This window comes from Mandrillus leucophaeus, unplaced genomic scaffold, assembly GCF_000951045.1.
Source record: "Mandrillus leucophaeus isolate KB7577 unplaced genomic scaffold, Mleu.le_1.0 Scaffold342, whole genome shotgun sequence".
NCBI lineage: Eukaryota > Metazoa > Chordata > Mammalia > Primates > Cercopithecidae > Mandrillus > Mandrillus leucophaeus.
Window position 1 is genome coordinate 192905 of NW_012103610.1, and position 8599 is coordinate 201503.

The following is an 8599-nucleotide window of genomic DNA, read 5'->3' on the forward strand; positions in this document are numbered from 1 at the left end:
GGAACTGTATCTTATTCATCTCTGTATCCCTCACATCATCTGAATGTGCTGGTTAAACACAGCCTTGTCAGGAGGAACACGGAGACAATGGGAACAAATAAATAGGGCTGAACCTGGGGGAAGATGATGAGGCCACAAAGACAGTGGCCTGCCGGGAGGTGCAGCAGCAGAGTTAGGACCGCAGAGCTAGGATCTGCCTGAAAGGCTACAGTGGAAGCAGCTCTTCCTCACCCTCGCCTGGGCCTGCCCTGCCCAGCCCATGACCACCAACCACCACTTAGCCCTCTGTTAACCCTTTCACCTGTGCTTCATCTAGGTCGAATTCAAACCACCCTCCCAGGAAAAGGAAATGACATGTCTGTACCACGTCTTGCCTTGCTGGGAGAGGCTGCTGTGGCTTAGCTGACGCCTGAAGCCAGTCTTGTGGGTATAAGTCCCAGTTTCCACAAGAAACACTGTGGAGTCCTTGAGTAAGTTCCAGAAAACCTACTGAGATGTAATTTGAGCTAAAAGATGGTAGGTCAGACGTGGTGATGTTCTGAAATGGAGGCAAGTTCATGGAAATGTTGGTGTTTGAAATCGCTGATGACAATGACATATATAACTCTGTGTGTATGTGTGCGCGCACGTGTGTGTGTAAAATGTAGAGATATGGGACATGGATGCTGGTCCCTATATGAATATTTAAGGATCACCAGCAGTTTCACCTTGAATGAAGCTTGAGGCCTGCAAGCTTCAGCTCCCTCGTGTGTGAAGAGGGGATGGTAACTCCTGCCCCGCTCTTGGGGCTGTTGTGAGGAGCGAACGGGGAAAGGATGCAGGGCCATCCCGGCCAGTGCTGTGCAAATGCGTGTTGTTGTTCCGTGCTTGTCCACAGCATGGACCCTAGAGACTCCTAAAGTCAGGAGGGCCTCAAAGTGCTTCTGGTCTTGGTATTCGTAGTCAAGGGACTAAGAATTTCTGTGTACATGTGAAAGTATCTCCAACTTCCACCAAAGGTTCGAAGATCCAACTCCCGGAAGATTCAGCAGTCACTGCCGGCCACTCATTTCCATCACTTTATGGGGATGCAAGAAGCAAGGAAAGGCCTCTGAGCTTAAAGCCAGGTCTCCAGACCCCTAGCGAAGTACTTTGAGTGTTAATGCTATGCCTCCCTTTCCATGAGCAAAATTCCTGAGTCAGAGAAAGGAATTTCAAATGATGGCATAGAAGCCGTCAATGGTTGGGTAAAGAGGTATTTCTCTGGTCTCTGTTTGTGGCTCTGAATTCATGGGGTCTGGAGCCTGGCCCACGTCTCAGAGTAACTCAGGCTTCCCAATTTGGCCTCAGCCCCACGCATCCCTTCCCTGCCCTTCCCCAACAAGTTTACTCTGAGATAAAAACCTAAGCCCATTCCCCAACCACACAGACCTTGATTTTTTTTTTTTTTTTTGAGACAGAGTCTTGCTCTGTCCCCCAGACTGGAGTGCAATGGCACAATCTCTGCTCACTGCCACCTCCACCCCCCAGGTTCAAGCCATTCTCCTGCCTCAGCCTCCTGAGTAGCTGGGATTACAGGCGCCTATCACCACACCTGGCTAACTTTTGTATTTTTAGTAAAGACAGGGTTTCACCATGTTGGTCAGGCTGGTCTCAATCTCCTGACCTCGTGATCCACCCGTCTCGGCCTCCCAAAGTGCTGGGATTACAGGCGTGAGCCACCGTGCCCAGCTGAGACCTTAATTTTTTTATTTGTTCACAGCCTATGCAAGCCCTGACCTGTTATACTTTTCCTTTAAGAACTTGACTAAGTATATAGAACAATGGAAATAAGAAAGGAAAAAGAATACCTGTCCAATGGCATCTAGATGCAAAGGAATGGGGCCAGATTACGCTAGGGACACATCTAAAAAAATTAATTTATATCGATAAATGTCAGGTCCAGAAGCTGACAACAGAAAATGAGCTGCCTAAAGAGAGTGCACACACAAAAAAAGTGGCTCAATATTCACCCTAGGAGAAGACTTAGGACTTTTTACTAACGATAACAAAGGAAGGAGGCTGCCCACAAAAGCTAGTGTGGTCTGAGACTGGATTAATAGAAGTATTACATGTGGAAAAAAGGAGGTGATGGTCTCACCCTACACTGCCCTGACACGGCCACACCTATAGTGCTGGGCTCAGTTCCACTCTGAACTTCAAAAGGCTAATGACAAACTGACTTCCTGAAGAATTCTAGAGGATGGCGAGGGGGTCTAGAAAGCAGAACATCTGAGCATCCATTGAAGGAACTGTGTCAGCACCCTAAGACATGGTGAGAAAAAAATTAAATTAAAATTAAAGTGAAGGAGCTGTGGATGAATCCGTAACCAGAGGAAGAGATGCTGTGAGGAACCATAGTCACTTTTCTAGCATCCCTGAAGGGCTGCCACGGGATACAGAAAGCACCCAGCTCAGTGTGGCTCCAGAGGTCAAACGGGTGCAGAAGTCACAGAGTAGCAGATTTCAGTTCACCGCGGAAGACAGCCTATCCAGAGCCAAAACGGGCAACTTCACAGAGGGAGAAAGCTCTGTCACTGGAAGCCATCCAGCAGAGGCTAAAGCAACCACTTGGTAAGCAAGCTGTGGAGAAGATTCCCACGCCTGGTAGGGTATTGGACTGGAAGACAACTGGTGTCCTGTCCATTCCTAAGACCTTAGGATTCTAAGGCTGAGTTCCAGGGCATGAGAAAACAATCTGTCCACCAAGACAACGGTGCCTGTGCTCTTAGGGGTCTGTGTGGACAGTGGGTATTTGCCCATCTCTTTGGTGGAAGTGTATGTGAGATATTTACTGCCTGGGCTGATGTACAAAAGGTGGAGTTTGAATTGCTGCTGGAGGCAAGCTAGCTGGCGCTTATATTTAATATACACTCATATACCCAACGTGCTTCAAAACAGTGTCACAGCCCAAGTGTCAGAGACTAAATTAAGTGCATGTCACCTGGCCAGCCCAGGGCAATCTTGAGTTTCCCATCTATGAATGGCAGTGTAGGACGAGGCACCCTCTGAGGACCCATCTTTATGTGGCTTTCTCTGAGTCTGCACCCCCCAGCTGGGGAGGGGCATCAAGCCAGTCCAGGAAGGGCTTGTGCCAGGGGAAGGTGCCTCATGACCTGGGAGGACTGCAGAGATAATTCCCTACGGGAACAGGGCCACCACTGTCTAAAATGGACCACACTCAGCACGACAAATATTGCAAGAATTTGCAGATTTTCCTCTTCATAAATCCTCACATCTGCAAAGCCCACCCCAGCACCACATGCAGCAGTTTCCTGTTTTCCAGCACTTTTGACTGCTGTGGCTGGCGCCCAGGGCTCCACAGGACCTCCAAAGAGCTCCCCTCAAACCCAGCTGCAAAGCCCGCAGGGGAGGGAGGGGCCACAGAACCGGGACGGACAGCTGGGCCCTTGGATTCTCAGCGTGTAGTGCCAGCTCGCGCGGTGGCCGCAGCCTCCAGGAGCCCAGCACATGGAGGCCTAATAGCCCACGCTGCCTGGAGCCGCTTGGCAGCTGTGACAGATGGCGGTTAAAGGACCACAAAGCTGCCCTAATTATAACTTCTCCAGGCAGCTGAGAGCGTCCTCAATCACTTCAGTGACTCAGTCCAGCCCCTGTCCAGCTCCCGGGAAGGGGGAATAGCCTGGCGTCTATCACTGGCCCATGAAGTCAGCAAGCCGAGCAGACAAACCGAAGGACAGCCTGACAGCTCACCTGGGCGCTCCGATGCAGTCCCTCCCCGTGAACAGAAGCACACGAACCAGGGCGCTACGGCTTCAGGTCTCAGCAGAAGCACCGTGACTCATGAGCAAACACATAATTAGCCTCGAAGCCCTGGGCTTGGTTGGTTGGTGGGTTGGGACGTTTTTAGTTTAATACCATCGTTCACATTCCCTGAACACGAGGTTCCCTGGAAGGAGACTCCTTCTTATTTTAATGCCACAGAGCATAACTTTTGGAGGGAGCCTGGAACACCAACATTCTACTCTGGTTGACACTAAGTTGAAGTGTGAGCCTCGGGCAATTCGCCAAGCCTCAGTTTCCCCTTCAGTAAAGACTTCCAAGGGCCCTTGGAGCTCTGCTATCTTCTGATGTGAGGCAGGAAGGAAATTTGGCCTGAAGCCCGTCATGCTCCTCACTTCTTTTCCGCAGAGGACTTGCTGGACCTCCAGCAGGGCCGCCCGGCCTGGCTCCAGCTTCATGCCGAGGCCTGAGGAACCCGTGCCCATCTTTTCAGGTCCACCTGCCTCCAAGTTTCCCAGCCAGGGCAATCCCACTCAGTAATCAGCACGTCTGCACGTAGCCAATACCTGTTGCCTGGAACCCAGGGACTGGGAGGGGCCTCTGGGAGCTTCTGGTCCTGCCCCCTCCCAGTGCACCCGGGGAAACTGAGACCCAGAGAGCGGCTGTCTCTCGCTGGCTACCCAGTCGTGGCCTCGTCTACAGAGAGATGTCACCCAAACAGCCTGAAGGCTCCCGAAGAAGATGTCAGGCTTGGAGCAGCCGGGGTCTGTCCCCACTGCACACAGCAGGTGCTGTCCTCAATCACGCGCTCATGGGTGCTCAGGCCAGTAGGTCTGCCTGAGAGGCTTGGCCTGAAGCTCAGGCCTCGGTGCCTCCAGACCTCCCCATCTCACCAAACGTCCCCTCTCCTGGGGCCGCACATAAAATCGCCTGGCTTGTGTAACAGAACTGACCTCATAGCGTTGCTGCTGTGAGGATTAAATGAGTTAATGCATGTGAAGCACTTGGGTGAGTTCTTGGCACAAAGTGAGGATCCAATAAATGTTTGTGGCGATCATTATTTTTGTTGTTGGGTGAAACCAGAATCTCTGGAGACTCCGCCCACAGAGATCCCGATCCCTAGGTCTCAGCAGGGCCCAGGATGCGGCATGTTTTACAAACTTCCCAAATGACTCCAGTGCAGGAGTCCACAGAACACGCTCAGAAACACCACGTGAGGTCTAGACTAGCCGAGAACCCAGGCTTGGACCTTTCGTCCCTGACCGCTGAGAACAAGATGGCCCAGCACGGGGGAGGCCGCAGGTCCTGCCACAGGCCTGGCCCCAGCCTCTACCAATACTTCTCTCAGCAGCCCCTTCTGCATCCCCATCAGGAACTGCGGTTTGTGCTGAGTTGAACCTGGCAATAGAAGCAGCTTCCAGAAACGGCACTTACAGCCTGGAGCATCAGAGGTGCAAGAGCTGAGCGCACCTAGTCAAACCGTCTGCTCACTTTGTAGCTGGGAAAGCTGAGGGGGTCCCCAGGGAGGAGGGGACTGGCCCGAGGTCACACAGTCTGTTAGAGACTTCTGACACCCGATCAGGGCCCCTAACTACAGAGCTCGGCGAACCCCTGAGCCTCATCACCGGGATTCGGGACCGTGTCAACCACATGCCTGGCAGGGCGGGACTGGGGAGGAGGTGGTTTTGCACCCCCCAGCTTAAATCAACTGAGGCTCATACAATCCACCTTCCCCCTGCCCAGCATGATTCGCCAAGGGCAAGTGCTTCTACCGACTACCAGGCTGTGTGGGTTCAGGGATTCCTTCTTTAAGGCTGCTCTGACGCCAGTGTTTGTTCAATTCCGCCTGGGTCTCCCGGAGGACTGTAGGGAAGGGAGGGAAGGGACAGGGGGGTCACCAGAAGGGGTTGACCCCTGTAATTTCAACAACAAGGCTGGAGATGGAGTCAGGGCTGCAGATGGATTTGTGATGAGGGGTGTGTGGATTTGAAATTGGGACAGCTGCACCTTTCCCTGTGTCTCTGCTCAAATGTAGAGGCAGGAGCTGGGGCCGAGGTTACAGGCCCCTGATTTGGGAATATTCCACCCCAAACAGAAAGCATCCTTGAACTCCGAAGCCAGACTGGCCACACCCTCACCCTCACCTTGATCAAGTGGGGAACCCCATCTCTCATCTCTCACAGCCCTTCAAAGCCAAAATGTTGCTTATTGTTTTAAAAAAGAAAATCAGTTAAAAAGCGCAATTCCTTTCCAGCCCTTCTGTTGGGGATCCTCCCAGGTTTGGCTTCCTACAGAGGCCAGAGCAGGACTGTCATTAGCCTGGCAAGGGTGGCAGGAGACACTGACAAATCGCCCAGCAGAACAGGGAGAACTGCCCCAAAAGGGCTCTTATGAGACTAGCCACGGTCTACAAACAGACCCCTTCTCAGGTGGGCACCTGGGATCCCAAAGTAGAGAGAAATGGATCAGCCCCTGATCCAAAAAAAGCATCGGAAGCAGATTCTAATTTCTGTGTCCCGAAGCCAAGAGAAGGCATGAAATCTGAAGCAGCAGTGACTCTTTCGTGGTCAGGATTCAGGGCAGCAAATTGCCATGTGTGATCACAGTCTGCTTACTGGCAGGACTGACTGAGTTGGGGCAGTTTCTCCCCCATCTCTTCTTACTTCTCCATGGCTGGATCTACTCCTTCCCTCGCCTCACCACCCCCTCCATTTACTGAGCAAGCTAAGGGAGTGTTCCCTAGCCCTGGGAAGAAGCTTCCACGACCTGACTTCTGCGGAATCTATCCAGAACTTTCCCCTGGCCCGACCCCTCTCACATGCCTGCCTCATCACTGCTGAGCCCGCCCAGCTGACTCAAGACCACAGACAAATTGGACTGTCTGGCCCTGAATTTACCCCAGATGTTCAATCTATGCAGAACGAAGGAAGTGCCAGCCATTAGAGAACTTCTAAATTAAGGAGCCAGTGCACCAGCACATTTGAGAGCTGCCCGAGATAAAGTGATATATCCCAGATAACCTCAAAGGAGAGGCTGGCACGTGGCAGACAGGCACCCGGCACCTGCCGCTGGAGCACACGTGTCATCCCAGAGAGAGCGCAGCTGCACCGAGGTGACGCACTGGGCCCGAGGGTGGAATGGCTCTTACACTTTGGCAGGGGTGGGAGAGTCTTGAAAGTTCTGGTTTTCCACAGTTGGTTTCTTGGCCCCAGGTCCTGCCTCTACATTTGAGCAGAGACACAGGTCAAGGTGCAGCCATCACAATTTCAAATCCACACGCCCCTCATCACAAATGCATCTCCTGCTCTGACTCCCTGCTCAAAGCCGCCAGGTTCCACACAGGCCGGCCCTTCCAGTGGGAGAGAGGGGAAACTGCCGGCATAGTGTCCCCTAAGCCACACGGTTAGAGCCTGAACAACGCTGAGCCCATGTCTGAATTCCAGACTAGAACTGCAAACCAGGGACCGGCACATCTGCTGAAGTCACACCTGCAGGAATTATGCGTCTATGTAAAGAAGACAGCTCTCTTGCCTGGGAAACCCCCATGAAGGAAAGTCTTGGACAGACCCGAATGCGGGGCAGACCACTGGGGGCCACCAGGTTAAGTGCCAGGAAAGACAGCACAGGCTCAAATAATCCGAGCCTTAAAAAGAAAAGTTCTTCCCCCAATGGATCTAGATTCCAGAAAGGTCAATCCAGTGACAAGCGGGTGATAATTTCGTCCACTTTCAGCCCAACTTGCTGGTCTCAGACATCTCAGCACCCCAGGATGACATCATGAGCTGCTCAGGGCAAGGGGCCAAGAGACTGTTGAGGCATCAGCAGAGCAGCTGGTGGTCCTGGTGTCCGGGCAGTGAGGGAGACAGGCTTGCACCCCTCCAAGCACAGGCTTCTCCTGGCCCTGTCCCGAGAGCATCCCCAGGCACATGTCAGCCCTGCCCCTTCTGGGGTCTCCCAGGGGAGCAGGCCCAGCAGAAATGGGAAGGGGCTGGCCGGGTCCTCTAAGCAGAGAGGAGGGAGGGGGTGGCTCACCTACTTACCAGCAGCTCAGCGCCCGCCCGCCGTGGACAAGAGGGAGCCTGAGAGGAGGACGAGGGACGGCTCAAGGCTGCAGCATGAGTGTGGCTTGCCTGAGCTGTCCCGGTATTTAAACTATCCCGGGCATGAGTCACTGCAGAGGGCAGTGTCGGCCCTGGGAGGGGGGACTGTGGGCCACAGTGCAGCGCCTGGATGTCCTGGGCTGGCACTACAGGGGACACACAGCTGGCATCCCTCAATGTAAGGGGTTTGCTTCAGCTGTGTTTAAAAGCTCAGGACATGTTTTCCTCTTTCTTTCTTTTCCCCAGTGTTTCACTGCTCTGGCTGCTGTGAGAGGGGAGTTTACAACGACCCCGTAGCCCCCTCCCTAAGTGACTGTGGACCGCTGCTGTCCTGCCCCGCCCAAGGAGACACGGACAAGGACCCCGAGAGAGGCATGGGGCAGGATTCAAGGGAGTTTCTTTGCTCCTGGAAGTATTGGCAACTGCTTCTCCCTGTGGTTCTAGAAAACTCATGTATTCTTCTATTTCTTTTTTATTTTAAACTTTTCATTTGGCTTTAAATTTACAGACAATTAACATAATTCACCTGTTGTTAGCATTTTGGAAGAAGCGTTTATCTTAGATTCCAAGGAAAAATATAATTATGACCACCGTGTCCCCTTTAAAAACAGCATTTCTGATTTCCTTGCGATGCTGGGGTCTGTGCCATTACTGCTGCTCTGAGAGGTGCAGGCACACACATCTCTGGCTTGGGGACGGGCAGTCAAGGGGCCTATCTGGGTGTGTGGAGCTTCCCT

The 8599-nt window shown here is 52.8% G+C and overlaps 1 protein-coding gene across 1 annotated transcript in view; it reads right to left on the minus strand.

Moving 5' to 3' along the window:
- Positions 1-7879, minus strand: part of LRRC15 (leucine rich repeat containing 15) — a 27822-nt gene extending 19943 nt beyond the window's left edge. The window contains exon 1 of the mRNA XM_011988955.1: positions 7803-7879. The gene's annotated coding sequence lies outside the window, so the exon portion shown is untranslated. The remainder of the gene's footprint in view (positions 1-7802) is intronic.
- Between the last annotated feature and the right edge of the window lie 720 nt (positions 7880-8599).